The sequence below is a fragment of the Nomascus leucogenys genome, chromosome 14, assembly GCF_006542625.1.
Source record: "Nomascus leucogenys isolate Asia chromosome 14, Asia_NLE_v1, whole genome shotgun sequence".
NCBI lineage: Eukaryota > Metazoa > Chordata > Mammalia > Primates > Hylobatidae > Nomascus > Nomascus leucogenys.
In genome coordinates this window covers 39,300,952-39,315,494 of record NC_044394.1, presented here as the reverse complement: position 1 = coordinate 39,315,494, position 14,543 = coordinate 39,300,952, and the positions used below count along the sequence as shown (strand labels likewise).

At 56.9% G+C, this 14,543-nt stretch overlaps 1 protein-coding gene across 4 annotated transcripts in view; it reads left to right on the top strand.

Annotated features, from left to right (window-relative positions):
* Positions 1 to 14,543, top strand: part of RAI1 (retinoic acid induced 1) — a 130,946-nt gene that overhangs the window by 39,454 nt on the left and 76,949 nt on the right. Inside the window, exons 1-2 of one of the 4 annotated variants that reach the window (XM_030827637.1) lie at positions 1,664 to 2,595; positions 3,025 to 3,157. The exons of 1 other annotated variant lie outside the window; for it this stretch is intronic. The gene's annotated coding sequence lies outside the window, so the exon portion shown is untranslated. Of the gene's footprint in view, positions 1 to 1,663; positions 2,596 to 2,799; positions 3,158 to 14,543 lie in introns of those variants that run through there. 2 more of the 4 variants (XM_003279862.4, XM_030827636.1) reach the window with 2 other exon arrangements.

The window sequence follows — 14,543 nt, the reverse complement described above, 5'->3', positions numbered from 1 at the left end:
GAGGCCCCTGGAACAAATGACAAGCTCTGCCCTTTTTTGAGACAAGCCACCCACCACCATCCCATCCCTCTACACCCATCCCCAGAATCTGGAATCTGTGAAGGGTTACTCACTGAGCTACCTGGAATCTGTGAAGGGTACTCACTGAGCGACCTCAGGTGAGTCTTCGGACATGTCCTGGCCCTGATGTTCTCCATCCTCCACCCCACCCCCATTTTATCCAGGGGAACTGTTGGCTCAAAGAAGAGAAACCTTGGGCTTGGTCAGGCTTATGGGAGGAGGGCTTGGTCTAACTTCATTCTTCTGTGCATTCACTCATTCATTGAACAAGTGCTTATGGAATGTATACGAGGAACCATTCCAAATACGGAAGATACACCAAGGAACAAACAGACAAAAATAGCTACCAGATACATAAGTATGTAAATTACGTGGTATATTAGAAGGTGGGGAACAGCATTCTAGGCAGATAGATCAACAAGTGCAAAGGTCCTAAGGTGAGAGTGTGCCTGCTGAATTCAGGAACTGCAAGGGGCAATGTGGTGAGTGGGGCAACAGGCTGGGACTGAGGGCAGGAGTTGGTGGGGACCTGATTGTGTGGGCTGTCATCAACCACCTGGGGGACTTTCTCCTCCTCATCACTCAGAAACTGAGGAGGGGAGGGAAGACATTCCAGCCAGATTGGTGATCCCCAGCAGGCATTTGGGCTTTACCATTGCCACCTTAATGGTATACACAATGTGCATCTCCTGGTTCACCCAGCAGCCTCAGGACTGAGTGACCCTGGTCCCCAAGACAGATATTGAAGACAGAGACTAAGCAGCCTGACATTTTAAATATGGGGAGCCCAGAGTGGGGCGGGGCTGCTCAGGACCTTAGGGATTCATTTCTGGTAGGGAGGGCTGCTACCAGGCTTCAGGGAATGCCAGAAAAAAGGTGCCCGAGGCCCACCTGACATGTAATGATGGGCAGAGTTGGGTGTAAGATGTATAGAGACTTTAGTATGGGCAGAGTGGGGCTTTAGTAGGTGGAGAGGGGAGATTGGGACATCACCGAGCAGCAAAACCCAAGTGTGACAGGTGGTCGGTGTGCTCCTGCCAGAGCAGAGGGGCCTGAGTAGGAGGAAGTGGAGGTAGAGGCCGAGGAGAATGAGACAGACTCACTGGCCAGCGGGAGAAAGTGGTGGGATGAGCCAGGGCTGACACATCTGTGTGATCCCTGGTGCAGTAAATCCGGTAGATGGATGGACACGTGGATGGATAGAAAGGTGGGTGGATGCAGCGACGGATGGATGGATGGATGAATGAATGAATACGTGGGCGGTGAGCGGCCGGGAGAGGGGCGGGCCAGCTGAGCGCTCAATCACAGCCCCAGGGCTCAGCGCCCGCCAGCTGCACTCAGAACTCCCCTCACCGCGGCCCTGCCCTGGGGCACGTAATTACGTGCCTCCAGGGCTCTGGAGCGGCTGCTGGGACTACAGCGAAGAGGGGCCCGCGCCACCTCCGCCAGGCTCCACGCGCCGGCCTTGAGCGCGCTCCCCTCACCGCCGGGAAACCTAGAGGCGCGGTTTGGCCCCAAGGTCCCCGGTCCTGCTCTTCTTTGTCTCGGCCTAGTTCTCGGCTGTCTCCGGGCCGGCCGCGACCCACCTCTCCGGGCGAGAATCATCAAGTCTCAGTTCTCGCTGCCTTCCCGGCCAGTAGGCGTCTCCCCCAGCTGGGGAGGGTCCCCCAAACCCTGTGCTTCTAGGACCGCGGGGGCCGGCAAGTGGCAGGATCTCCAAGCTGCGTCTCTGATGCGGCGAGGGGAGGCGCGCGATGAAGGCCCCCCTCTTCTCCGCCTTCTCTCTACGCCCCACCGCTACTACACGTCGCGCTGCGCCGCGACCCCGGTGCTGCCTGTTCGCGCCTTAAGCGGCTCTTCTGCCGCGGTGCGATCCCCGACGCCAGGAGGACTGACCCCCACCCGCCAGGCCTCAGACCCCACGCAGATCCAGCCACACACACAACCGCCTGCAGATACCCACCACAGCCCTTTTCGTTAACCCAAAGCCCCGCACAGGCGCACTGCCCCTACATGCGCAGCCCCACAGCCCCACACACCCACAAGTCCACTCGCAAACAGGCCCACGTGGCCACACAACTGCCCTCCGGACACAGCCCCACGCAGGCGCAATCCCATACACAACCAAACACAGGCGCAATCCCACCCACGCAGTACCTCACGGAGTCACACAACCCCCCTATAAACAATCGCAGACACAACCCCACGCAGCGCCGCATCAGTCAAGCTGAGACCCAGAAACACATTCACAAGCTTGTATCCAGACCCCCCCCTCAAGCCCCGTGACATTCACTCGTAGTACAGACCAGAAATATACAGCCACACTGATACACACACAGACCTAAACGCACAGCCAAGACCTCACCCGCAAGCTCGTAAGTCACTGGAAAAATATTAAAGCGTTCCCTCCCTCCCCTCCTCTATCTTTGACATACACACGCCCGCGCGCGCGCGCGCGCGCGCGCACTCTTACACTCACACCCCCCGTCCCTAAGCGCGTCGGAGCCTCGCAGCCGGTGACCCCGAGGCCCCGCGGTGAGAGCCAAGGGAGCGTCTCCCCGGCGCCCCCTCCTCCCGCTCCCTTCCAGAGCTCATCGCTCGCCCCCCACCGCCCGCCTCCTCCTTCCCTGCCCCCTCCTCCTCCTCCCTTCCCCCGCGTCTGGGGCGCGGGCTGCGCGCAGCCAAGCCCCCTCGTCGCGCGCCCCTCCCCGCGCGCGCCCCGCGCCAGCATCGCGCTTACCGAGTGGATGCGGCCACGGGGCCGTCTCTAATTACCTCCTGTCCCTCGGCGGCCTGTGAATAATGGCTACTGAGGGCGCTCGCAGGGGCTGCTAAGAAGGAAACGCGGGGCGCGAGAGGCGCGGCGCGCGCGGGAGCGCGAGGGAAAGGAGCGAGCCTGGGGCCGCTGCGAGCGGCTGGCGAGAGAAAGGAATCGTGCGAGCGCTCACATTTGTTTCTCCCAAGGATCTCATCTGGCCACTGCGTTCTGGAAGAGGCGAGAGGGAGAGCGTGCGCGAGAGGAGGGAGAGAGACGGCAGGGGAAAGGGAGACGGCGAGACGCGCAGCGCCGGCGCCCGGGAGACCCAGGAGCCCGCAGGTATTGTTGGCGGCGGAGCTTTGTGTCTTCGGCGGGCCGCGGTGGGCGCCAGGGCTCCCCGAGCCCGGGGCTGCAGGCTGGGGTCGCCGCCCGCCGCGGACACCCCTCCCGCGGCGCCAGGATCTTGGCTGGAGTTGCGGATTTGCCTGTTTGGGGGTTTTCCACGCTGGTTGAGGGAATCGGTCTCAGGAGAAGGAATTTCTTTCTTTCCTTTTTTTTTTTTTTTTTTTTTGGCCGCAGTTTGGTTGTGCTGGGGATTCCCCCCTCCCTTTTCCTCCACAAAGCATTGGTGAGCGGTCTTGACGACTGTGGTATTGGCGGAAGGCATGGGGCTGAGATGGCGGGGCTGGTGGCCGCGGATGGGGAGGCGAGAGATGCCAGAGAAGGAAGGAGTTCTGTTCAAGTTCGCAACCTGCGCCCCGAAGCTGGTTGGGCCCGGGAGGGCGATCCGCGCGCCGGATACCGCTCCGGGCAACCGGTGGGAAACTTCCCGGGAGCGCGGCCTCCCTGGGGACTCGGCGCCCCTGACGCCTCCGGGCGCTTCCTCGGGCCGTTGCGGCCCCTCCTCGCCGCCCGCCAGCGCTTAAGGTCGCGCTCTCCCCACCCCCGCCTTCCTCCCTTCCCCGGCGGCTTCCGGATCTGGACAGAGCTGCAGGAGCGGCTTCAAACACTTCCCCTGCAGACCCCTCCCCACTCCCCGCACGAGAGCCTGCCCAGTGGCCCCCCTGCCCTGCGCCCCAGTCTCTCGCGCGGTCGAGTGGCCAGGCTAACAATGAAATCTCGCACCTCTGCCGTGGGGGGAGGAGGTCCCTCCTGGGGCTGCTGACCCTGGACTTCGGGCAGGGGGATGGGGCTCCTGGGGGAGGGGCTTGTTTTCGTTAGAGACGTCGACTTGGGATGGCGCCGGGGCAGGGAGGAGGCTGGGGGGTGGGCGCGGCGAAGGCGGCAGGCTTGGGTTCGCGGCCGGGGGTCATGGATGGCAGCCCCTCTTGGGCTTGGTGATTGGCTGGTGACTTCAGGCACGTCGAGGGCCCCTCCAACCTCAGCCTCCTCCCCTCTGGTACAATGCGGGCTGAAAGAGGTGATCCCGAGGGTGCTGTGCTTGTGTGACGAAGTGTTTGTCTCCTGCGATCCTCAGCAGACGCTGCTCCGGTGACCCGGAGATCCGGACGCCTCGCCCCCTCCCTCTGGGCCAGGAGGAGGGGAGGATGAAGGGGGAGGAGAGTGGTGGGAACTTCTCCTTTCCCATTGAGGCCATGGGAAGGGAATGCTAGCCCAGAAAATTTCTGGGGACCGCACTTCTGAGGCGGGGACTCAATCCAAGGGGGGACCACCGGGTCTGAGGCTTCCCGGCACGCAAAAGCCCCCAGATTCTTTTGCTCCATCGGGGGATGCAGAGGAAGGGGAGAGGTGGAAGAGCGAAGGGCTAGCTGGTCTGGCATTGGGGGGTGGAGAGCCTGTGGAAATCAGCCTTAATTGGATTCCCAGGCAAGCCGCCAGGCTATCAAGGTGCCCCCTCCCCTTTTTCTTCCTGGGCTAGAGAGCCAGGTCCAGAGACACCAAGCTGGCAACCCAGGCAGGTGAAGGCAATTCCTCTCCCTACTTAAAAAGAGAATTCCTGGGGGGAGAGGGGAGGCACCTTTTGAGAGGGAGCGGGGCGGCTAGACTGTGTTCAGGCTGTTCTGTCTCTTGGTCCAGGAATAGAAAGAGTTAACCCTCCCCCAGAAATTTGTCAGCCCCCACACAGCAGGGAAACATTGTTGGACCCTCTGACATGCTAACAGCGTGACACCAGCTGACTGGAGCTAGCAGATTCTAGACCCTGGACTCCCCCTTCAAAGCCTGACAGGACCCGGCTGGGTGGTGCCTTGTTCAGGGACCTTGTGGGAGGCGGAAATCAGAGCCCAGAGAGGGTCAGGCAGCAAGGCAGTGGCCTTGTGGCCCGGAGGGAAGAGGGGTTACAAGCGAGGGCCGTTGGAAACTGGAAGGGAAGTCGCCATGGGTCTGGGGTAGAGGGAAGGGAGAGGCCCTTCTACCCTTTGCCCAGGCTCCTGAGCAAGCCTTTGCCCTGCTCCCCACCCCCACTCTTCCCACACACCCACTCAGCTGCAGGCCTGGCCATTAAGGGTGGGTGTCTGACCCATAGGTTGGGCCATGAGACCCTAGTGGCTGAGGGAGGCCTGGGTGAGGCTCTGGGAGGCAGGACTGAAACCAGCAGGGATTCACTGCTGCTCATGCCCCATGGCACAACCCCCTTATTTATAGGGCTGCCTTCCCTTCCCCAGATCTGGAGTTTACGTTTTCAAGAACCTTTTTCTTCCTATCTTCCTTAGAGCCCCCAGGGCCTAGCACACAGCAGACACTCGGTGTCCTGTATTTGTCCAGCTAAACACAGGAGTGAATGAATCAGTGATGAATGAATGAAAAGGGAAAGTTTCTCAATTGGAAGCATCTAGCCCTTGTGGTTTTTTTTAAACCTTTTTAAAATATATATTGTAAAATAGCGTTCACAGAAAAGCTGAAAAAAAAAAAGAAAAATAAGGTTATTGACAGTCTTAGAGGGCTCTGACAATGTTAGTATTTTGATGTAGTTCTTCCCAGTCCTTTTCGACTCAGTGGTTGGTTTGTTTTTTAAAGACTTTGTCGTCATTCTCTATATTCAGATGTATATCCTGCTTGCTTTGCCGGCATAATGTGAGCCTTTTCCTGTTTTGTAACCAATGCTTCATAAACACCATGGTTAATGTCTTCAGGCTTTTCCAATCAAGTGGATGTACCATAATTTACTTAATATTCCCCTTTTGTCCAACATTCTGGATGTTCCTGATGAATGATGTAGTGGATATATTTTGTATAGAGAGCTTTTCTTGATATTTAAAATGATTTGCTCAAAATGCCGCTGCTGATGCCAAAGGCTCCGACTGCCTGCAGTGGGAGAAACGGCTTCTCTAGTTTTCCCTGGATAAATGGGACACTATTTTTCCTTCCCCACAACCTAGAACCTTCCATCAGAGCCGAAAAGAGCCTTGGCAATGAATCACCTATCTGACCTCCCTCCTTTGACAGAAGGGGAAGCCAGAGCCCAGAGAGGGGAAGCGAGTCCCAAGGTCACACAGCAGTTGCTGGGCTATGCAGCAGGGAAGACCCAGCTACTGATTTGCCATGTTGGTTTTTGCATCTGAAAAGATTCCTGAGGTCTTTAAGGCTGACCCTGCCCATTTCACAGATGGGGGGACTTAGACCCCAGGCTTACCCCTGGTGCCGCCAGCTGGAGCCCCAGACAGGCTTCTCGGCCCTCCTGGGCCACCCCCGACTGGGTGTGTTCACAGGATCTGGTGACTACAGGCTCCCTGTTGCCCGTCCCACCTACCCATCACAGCTCCTCTTCCTCTTTGCCATCCCATTCTCCAGACGAAAAGCTGAGGATCCAAAGCAGATGCAGTGAGGGGGTGGGACTGTAGGTCTCTGGGGACCCTAGTGGTTGCGTCCCTGCCCCATGCCTCAGTTTACTTGTCAGAGACCTAACCTTGGATCTGTTCAGGAGCAGAGGCAGGTGTTGGCACAGATATGAGGTATGAAGGAGTGGTGTGGGGGATGGGGTACACCTTAAAATCTCTCTCTGGCCCAAGATTCACCCCAGGAGACCCCCTGGGGAGAAGGGAAGGAGAGAGAGGGGGAAGAAAGAGTGGAAGCAGAGATAGTAGGAGAGAAAGCAAGGGATTAGAAAAGTGGGAAGGGAGTTGGAAGGAAGAAAATGGGGGGAGGATAAGGGAGGAAAAGAGAAAAAAGATGTAAGTGAAATGAAGAAAGGAAAGAGAATAGCCCCCTCATCTTCTTGAGGGCCTCAGGGGACACCCAGGGAAGTGGCTGGGTGGCATTTCTCCCAGTGGGGGTGTCCAGCTGGCCATCTGGGTGGGCTGTGCGGGGCCCAGTGGAACAGCTGTTTGGGGGCCAGAGGTGGGAAGCTCTGGCCATGTGGGTGTCAAGGAGGCAAGGCCTAGGGGTGGTGACTTCTCTATTTCTCTAGGGCCCTCGTGGGGCAGGTGGCAGGGCACCCCAGGGGAGAGGCTTAGGGGTGCTTGTGGGGGACAGGGTAATTGTGGCTCTAATTCCCCATCAGAGGACAGGGACTTTCTGCCCCCTCCCCTGCAGCACACCAACCATCCAGGTTGAGAGAAACCTGCCGTGAGTGTGAGCATTTGGACATTTCTGCAGTGTATCTCTGTGCTTGGATGTGCCCCCATGGGCATGTGCATCTGTGTGTGCATGTCTGTGTGTGCATGTCTGTGTGTGTGGTGTGCCTGTGCCCAGGGTACCCAGGGTGCCTCTCTTTTTGTGGTGTGTTTGTGTATGTGTGCACATCTGTGTGCCTCTGATCCTGCTTGTATATTTCTTAAGGGGTTTGTGTGCCTTCCAGCTTGGGCATGTGTTGTGCATGCATGCCTCTGTGTGTGTGTATGTGCCCCTGTGTGTGTCCCCTCTGTGGTGTCAGTCTCTGATCTCATTTGTGCATTTCTGGGGGGAGGGGAGGGTGCCCCTGAGCTCGGTCATGTGTGTGCGCACGCGTGCATGTGTGTGCATGTCTGTGTGTGAGCACACTGTTTCCTCCTAATGGCCCCAGGAGGGATCCAGGCATCAGGCTTTTGTGCTGCTTCAAGGTTGTGGCTGGGTGGGCGAAGAGGGGGAAGGCCTTCGACAGGGAGGGGTGGGGTTGAGGGAGGCAAAAGAAAATCTTAAAAGACAGTCTTCCCTCTGGTCTCCAAGGAGATCAGGCTGTGAAATGATCCGCACGTTAATTAAAAACGATTATATCCTGATTGAGCCATTCCTGCTCATATCCCCCAGCCAGGGAGAGGAAGAGGCTGAGAGCAGAGGATGCAAAATGGGGTAGGGTCCAATGGCAGGGCACAGCCAGGTGGAGCCGCAGCCCACGGAGGGGAGCACAGGCTGGGGGAGTCAAGTGGGAAGGTGTTTAGGGGCACGTGCCCAAGTCTGATTAGAGCTTCTCCTTTGAATTTTAGGGACTGTCTTCCGGTGGTGGTCTCTGAGATCCCAGGAGTGGGTGGCAGCCACCCAGCCCCATGGATATCCACTCATATGCCAGGCACTGAGCTTGTTGTTTGCACAGATCCTGCAAGTCAGCGCTTGTGGTTCCAGTTTTACAGAGAAGTGACGTGCTTGAGGTCATGCAGCCAGGAGTTGGGAACCCCAGAATGGACCCAGTCCTCTGACCCCGAGGCCCAGATGCCCTTCATAGCTCCTAGCTGCCCCCAGATTCCCACCATGAGCCCCTACCTCTGCAGGACCCCTGGGAGGCTGGGACCTACCATGACAAGACCTTCTCCATGGCACACCTGAGGTGGTTCCTTTCTGAGGTCCGAGCAGCACAGGGCTGGGGGGCTGCGATGTCCATTCACGTGGGGAGCTGGGTGACTCACTAGCCTGGAGCAGCCCTGGGCTGACTCAGGTCACCTTTGCCAACCTGGGCAAGGCCTGCCTCTCCCCACCTCGCTCCTCCCCCACACTGGCTCGTGGTTCCACAGCAGACCAGCCACAGGTGCCCCGTGAGGCTCAAGACACTGTATCCACACTGCTGGGTATCTGTGCCACGTCTTTTCTGGAAGGAGTCTGGGCCTGGTCACGCTGGGCCTTGCCTGGTTATCTGTCTGCTGTAAGCCTTGTAAGGACTACGGTGGTAGAAAGGAGTAGTAGTAACAATAAACCAGGCGACCCTCCACCTCCACCCCAGCATCAGGTGTTGCGGGGTTCACAAGCGTGGCAGATCTCAGCATTTGTGGGACCTGCCTGCTGCCATACCTCTGCCCACTCCTACCCACCCATGTGCTACCTCTGTGTTCCGTGAGCCCAGCTTCTCCGAGAGGAGGAGACCCACTGTGGCTTGGCCACACCCAGAAGCAAGTGAGATCGCTGGCCACGAGCGGGGGCTTTTTCTGCTTCTTTGAGCCTCAGTTTCCCCTTTGTATAATGGGGATCATAGCTTTTTCCGGAGAGGACTGACAAGAGAGTAAGGAAAACCAGGTCAAGTTTGTTCAAGTGCCTGGCAGCCCTGGAACGCACACAGAGGCCCATTTGTGCATTTCTGCACCTGTCCATCCGTTCAGGGCACTTGTGTGTTGCCACAGGCCTTGGGTTTGCTGGCTTCTGGGGAGGGACACACACTGTCACATTTCAGTGCTTTCTAGGAGACAGTCTGGGGCTCAGGTGACTGTCATCTCGGCATGAGCCTCTAGGGGGCAAAGATGCTCATTGGACCCACCTGAGGCTATGTTAGCAAAGGTAGAGTGGGAGAAGGGAGAGATGTTGCTGCTGGGGTAGGTCCTAGTGAGATTTGCTGAACCTGGTCCCACATCTTAGCAGGAGCCAGAAACAGTATCATGAGGCATCAGAGGGGCGGGCAGAACAGGAAGTCAGCATCCACCTGTTCCCCAAGGCAGAACTGGGAGAGAGGCAGGCAGATGTTCACTCATTCCACAAAAAGCCCTTTGCACTGAAGCAGGCAAAGAGACCCTGCCTGCGCTGGGTCATCCCTGCAAGATGCCACCTTTCAGGAGCAGTTTTTGTGATGATGGTATCCGCCTTCCTGCTAAATATCCCCTTCCTGCCCTTCCCAGGACCTGAAATGCTTCCACTGCCGAGGTCAGAGCATGGAAGGCCCTGATTAAAATGCAAACGTGTTACTTGGAGGAGTAATCAGAAGATGAACTCATGTTTGCATAATGCAGGGGCCACCCACCCCTAGGCCCTGCAGGGCCAGGCAGGCAGCGCTGATGAGGATGTGGTGGCTGCCTGGCCCTAATGGGGCATGGTAGCTTGGCTCTGCCAGGGCAGCCCATGGGGATGCAGCCCACGGCGCCTGTTGCCCACTGTCTCAGAAACAGGATTCAGATGTTGACATGATACTTCCTGGTCTGTATATGTTGTCACCTAATTCAGCAGTGCCCCTACGACCAGATTCAGACCTGGGGCCACCAGTGCAGCCTCCTGGCTTCATTGCTGCTGCCCAGTGATCACTGTGACCATCCTGCAATACAAGTGGGGCAGGGATGGCAAAGCTGGGGCTCCCAGAGGGGAGCTCCCCTGCCCAAGTCTAGGCCAGTGAGGCCCTGCCAGGGCTGGGGTGTCATATGAAGTGCTGTCACCAGACTGGGGGACCGAGGCATAAGATGAGACTTTGTTGGCCCAGGAGGGTAGGCTGGAGTAGGCTTTTCCAAGGGTGGCACAGGGCAGAGAGGCAGAGAAGCTTTGCCGCTGCCACTCTTCTGTGGGTGTCCCAGCCACAGGGGCCTTACTTTGGGCCCAGTCGCAGCCTGGGACCTTGGGCTAGAGTCCCTGAGTGGCAGAGAGAGAGCCCTTTCTAGGCAGCAGGGCAGGCGATGCCCAAGGAGGCAGGCTCTGGAGGAGCTGGGAACTGCCAGAGCGCTAGGCATGGTGCCAGCCTGGTATGCTTCTCATACCCACCCAGCCCTTGGTAGCCCTCCTAGAGGTGAGGACGTGGGAGCAGAGGGGCCACACACACAGGGTGTCAGGACCAGCCTGAACCGGGTCAGCCTGACCCTGCACTTGGGGCATCTGGCGGCCAGGCCTGTCCTGCACATCTGATTCATACCTCCTTTACAGGCTGTGTTTCATTCCCTTCAGTCCTTCCACAGTGTCTGCTGATGGCCCCAAGGTTCTGGCCCAGATGCCCTGGCCAAGGCACCCAAAGGGACAGGGGCTGGGTCTCCAAGGGGAAGCATTTTGCTGCAGAAGGAAGGGTGTTGGCTGCAGGACACAGCATGCCAGAGGCCTGGGGGTGTGGGTGGCGAGCAGGTGGGATTGGGGAGGTGGAGGCAGGGACTGAGGCCAAAAAGAAGTCTGGGCCTTGACTGCTTGAAGGTTTTATCTTGAAGGCAGTGGGAAAAGACGGGTGCTCTGGGCAGTGAGCATGGCTGGAGCAAAGTCTCGGCAGTGGGAACACACAGGGACAATGAGGAGAGGCTCAAGAGGATCAGAAGAGGACGCAGGTGAGGCCTCAGTTTCCTCCCTGAGAACTCCTGAGTCCTCTGGGGTGTGGGCTGGATGAGAGCAGCCTCCCTCCTCCTGGAGCTGCTGTGCAGGCCTGGAATGCTGGTCTAGAGGGAAGCAGGGACCTGACCATCTCCCCAAGCTCTTGCCTAAGCCCAGAGCAGCTTGGCCTAGCCCTGCATCCCCTGTGAGCTGAGCGCTGGGAGGGACTGTTCAGTCTCGGCTGAGAAGTAGGTGATGGTCCTGGGGGACTGATAATTAAAGCTCAGCAGATTATAACTCCCTGAAAGAAAGCTCAGCACAGAGAGGGAGGAAAAGTGCCCAGAGCCTTGGCACAGGCTGGGGGAGGTGGTGGTGGGGGGAATAAGAATGATACCTGGAACCATCGTGTTCAGAGCTTCCTCTCAGTGAGGCCTCCTAGGTGCCCAGCCCTGGATACTTTGCTGTTTCCAGTCTGCAGACCCTCCTTGCCAGTGAAAGCTTCCTGCTATCCCCATTTTACAGATGAAGAAACTGAGGCTTGGAAAGGTCTGGCAACTGTGGTTCAAGGCCCATGGCTGGTAAGAAGTGAGCCTGCGGCTGAACCCTGGGCTGTGTTGGGAGCATTGGCCTCCTTACTGAGAAGAAGGCACTGCTTAACTCAGACAGAGGCTGTCTGATGGCAGAGTCCTGGGCAGGCCACAGGCCTGCAGCAGGAACAGGTTGGAGCAGGGAAGACCTTAGTACCCCTCAGGACATTCCCCATGTTTGTGGCCTTCTGTCTGGGGGAGGGGGATGGGATCAAGGGTCACACTGTGGTGACTGGATCTGCCATTCACTTAGTCACCTGTTGTGTGATGCCAGGCAGGTGACGTCCTTCCTTGAGCATCTCCTCTATAAAGGGCTTGTGTTCTCCTGGGGTTTGCAGGCTTCTTTAAGAATCTCTTCCTCCCTCATTCATCCTACAGGTCCCAACTGAGCCTGTTCTCATGCCAGGAGCTCCTGGCACACTCCTCTCATCACCTGCCGGAGCTGGGCTCTATTATCATCCCCATTTGACAGGAGAGCACACCAAGGCCCAGAGGCTACTGCTGCCTGGCGGTCAGCCTTCTCCTCACCAGTTAAACCTGCTTCGTGCAGTCCTGCTGCCTGGCTTGTTGCTCCTGCCTGTTCCCTTGGCCCTGCCTGGAAGACTCTCACTCTCCCATGCCCCGTGCAGAGCCTGCCACCTCCTCTGCCATCTCTTCCACGGAGAGGCCAGGGCTTGAGCACACAGGCCAGAGGTTTTCCTCTGGCAATGCCCCCAGGTGGGCGCTGTTTGGCCAGCCCAGGCTTTTAAAAATGACATTGGATTTCACATAAAAATTCTACATTTTGCTTAAAAAAAATCAGGTCGGCATTGCAGGGCCACACACCCACAGGGCACTATCGGCAGAGCTGCCACGGGGCTGCCACCTTCTGAGTCACCTGGTTCCCTGCAGTTCCCACTCATGTGCCAGCTGGGCCCTGGCACTCTGGAGCTTGCCACCCTGCTTAGACCTGGGTTCCTGCCCTGGCATCCTGGCTTTCCCTGATCCGAGGCAGATTATATCTTTGAAGCTCATCTAGTAAATGTCAAAACTGAGAAACTGATTCCAAACTGGGTCTTAGTGTTTTCTGAGAATTCTCCAGGCCAGAAAGAAAAAGAAAGGGTGCACCAGGTGCAGGACACTGCGTGGAGAAAGATAAGGAGGTGTGAAAGGACGCAGAACGCTTGGGGAATAATACCATGTTCTCCTTGCCTGTTAAGTACTTGGTTGGCAAAGCCTGAATACTAACACCAATCAGATTCTGCTTGTTCTATAAGATGATTCATTCATTCCAGGCATTCAGATGACCCTCACAGCATCCCTGATAGAGCACCATTGTGGGTGCTTTTATTCTCATTTTCAGCAGATGAGAACACTGGATCTCAGGGAAGTGACATGGCACGCCCCAGGTCCCAGTAAGGGCAGGACCCTGACAAGAACTCCGACTCCTGACTCCCAGTCCAGTGCTCGTTCTCTCTAAGACACTGGAAAAATTGGCTCTTAGGTGGGCTTCTTTCTCTGGTGCATTTTTTAAAATGCTCCTTTAGTTAATATGCGGGAGGGATTTCCATGTTCTCGTACATAACCTTTTGCTGAAGTGACAACGTGCGATAAAAGGGTCCCAGGAGAGCCAGTGTAATTTGGGCTGTGAGGGACAGAGAATACCAATGCAGAAGCCTCTGCAGAAGGCCTGGCTACTCCTGGGGGCTGGGAGACCCGGGGCCCCCTCACCACCCAATGCAAAGGTCTGGCCATCTTGGGCCCTGGGACCACGTGTACATTCTGATTCGTCTTCCACTGCTTGGTTTATTTTTCTCACGTTTTTGGGTGAGGATCTTGTTTCCTAGAGGAGGGAGGTCTAGGCAGAGAGAAAATGAGCGTCCGGGACGGGGAGGGATTGAGGAGGATGTGTGAGGGCAGACGTTGAAGCCTTGTTTCTAGTCAAGCACTGGCTAGTTGTGGGGTATCAGACAAAGGGGTCCACGTAGAAGGCAAACTGAAGGGCATGTTCAAGTGCTGTTCACGCCTGCCTTTAGCCCCCAACGACCAAAAAAGGGGCTTGGCATAGCAAGACCCTCTCTCTACAATTTTTTTTTTAAATTTAGCCAGGCATGGTGGTGGGTGCCTGTGGTCCCAGCTACTCCAGAAGCTGAGGTGGGAGGAACACCTGAGCCCGGGAGATCAAGGCTGCCGTGAGCCAAGATTGTACCACTGCACTCCAGCCTGGGTGACAGAGCGAGACCTTGTCTCAAAAAAATAAAAAGTTGGGGGATTGTTAAGGAGGTTCCAGTTAATTGTGGCTGATTCTAAATTGGGAGGCCTAATAAATGGTACTTATCCTCCCATGGGAGCAGACCAGAGCTAACCAAGGCCGCTGGGAATGGGGGTCATGGAGACAGAGCCCCTTTTCCCTCCCACCCACCTAAAGGCTCCAAGAATTTCCACTGCAGAGGTGTCAGGGACAGACCTGGTGCAGACCAGTGGGCCCACACCTGCTTCCCTATGTGCGGGTCAGCGCATGTAGGTGTATTACATGCCTGCCTGTATGTCTGCGTGTGAGCTCCTTGGACACATGGGGGCACACATCTGTGCTTGCATGTTTGTACATCTAAGTGTGTGCATATCTGTGTGTTCTGACACCAGCTTGCAACACCAGCTCACCCTCCACAAAGCTATTTCCAGGCCCCATTCCCCAAGAACAGCTGTCCCTCTCTCCTTTCCCACCTGACATGGGGCAGGGAGGAGAGAATCTGTTTGAAATCTCAACAGGACATGGGCTTTGCACCTCCAGAGAGCAGGACTTGCTTGTGTGG